Raw genomic sequence first — 2002 nt, 5'->3', positions numbered from 1 at the left:
ATTTGTTTTAAATTATGCTCTAAACGTGTTGGATTCTCCGTGTTGACACGTAGGGTATAATTTCGCGTTAACACGTTAAGTTTGTGTATTTCGTGAATCATGATGCTTTACTGCCACCAACTGGTGTATGGCGTTATTGCTGAAACAACATAAAGCCTTAACTTAAGAAAGCCACTCAACATCCCAATCCACATATGGTATATTGCCATCGGACGGGACCAGAGCGCTAGCGCGCGGCGCCCGTTAAATGATTTTTGCCGAGCCCGAGAGCGGGTCCAGTGCGCTCAGGGGAACACGCCACGAAGTTCCGCGCCCTCGCTGAGTCTCTACTCCTCACGTGGAAAGAGATATGAATAATCAAAGTTTGGGCCTTTTATCCGCAATTTTTCATCAGTCCACCAGGTGGCACATGGAATGTCCCAACACATGTATATTATATTGGGTTTGGGATGGGGTATTTCCGGCCTCCGAATATATTGGAAGTGGGATGGTTGTCCAATTGCTGTCAAATATATTGGAAGTGGGATGGTTGTCCAATTGCAATATATTCTGATGGTGTCAAATATATTGGAAGTGGGATGGTTGTCCAATTGTAATATATTCTGATGGTGTCAAATACATTGGAAGAGGGATGGTTGTCCAATGGCAATATATTCTGATGGTGTCAAATATATTGGAAGTGGGATGGTTGTCCTGATGGTGTCTAATATATTGGAAGTGGGATGGTTGTCCAATTGCAATATATTCTGATGGTGTCAAATATATTGGAAGAGGGATGGTTGTCCAATTGCAATATATTCTGATGGTGTCAAATATATTGGAAGTGGGATGGTTGTCCTGATGGTGTCTAATATATTGGAAGTGGGATGGTTGTCCAATTGCAATATATTCTGATGGTGTCAAATATATTGGAAGTGGGATGGTTGTCCAATTCCCATACATCCTGATGGTGTCAAATATATTGGAAGAGGGATGGTTGTCCAATTGCAATATATTCTGATGGTGTCAAATATATTGGAAGTGGGATGGTTGTCCTGATGGTGTCTAATATATTGGAAGTGGGATGGTTGTCCAATTGCAATATATTCTGATGGTGTCAAATATATTGGAAGTGGGATGGTTATCCTGATGGTGTCTAATATATTGGAAGTGGGATGGTTGTCCAATTGCAATATATTCTGATGGTGTCAAATATATTGGAAGTGGGATGGTTGTCCAATTCCCATACATCCTGATGGTGTCAAATATATTGTAAGTGGGATAGTTGTCCAATTCCCCTATATCCTGATGGTGTCAAATATATTGGAAATGAGATGGTTGTCCAATTACCATACATCCTTATGGCTTCAAATATATTGTAAGTGGGATGCTTGTTCAATTACCATATATATTGTGTCAAATATGTTCAAAGTGGGATGGTGTCCCATCACTACATATTGTCATCAGAGCACGTTTTAGGAAAACATAATTGTAATGTCTAAAAATACATTTAGCCATATATCCCATGACTCCCTGATCTCATATCTGTCTTTGGAGTTGTAAAATTCTACTGTCCAAAATCCATATATTTTTTTTTGACTTGAATATATTGGAAGTAGGATTATCAGATCTCAGCTTCAGAACAACATAAGAGGTTTTTACAAACGGGTCTATCTTTGTCTGGGTCTATCTTACTCAGCGTGTGAGTTTGGAGAAGATTGGAGAGAATAAATATTTTCACTCAAAAAAACTAAAAGGGGTCCCCCTATGAGTTGTTTTTAAGTGAAAAAATTGATGTCCTCCAATCATCTCCAAACTCACACCCTGAGTTGATGACACTCAGACTTAGACGAAACTGGTCTTACTTTGAAGATATTTCACTCCTAAGCCAAGATCTGATAATCCAACTTCCAATATATTCCAGTCAAAAACATATATGGGTTTTTGACAGTAGAATTTTACACTTCTAATTACAGAAAAAGGATCAGAGGGACTTGGGCTGTATGGAAACATGTATTTTTTT

Source organism: Hoplias malabaricus, unplaced genomic scaffold (genome assembly GCF_029633855.1).
Source record: "Hoplias malabaricus isolate fHopMal1 unplaced genomic scaffold, fHopMal1.hap1 scaffold_179, whole genome shotgun sequence".
NCBI lineage: Eukaryota > Metazoa > Chordata > Actinopteri > Characiformes > Erythrinidae > Hoplias > Hoplias malabaricus.
This window is presented reverse-complemented; position numbering follows the sequence as displayed.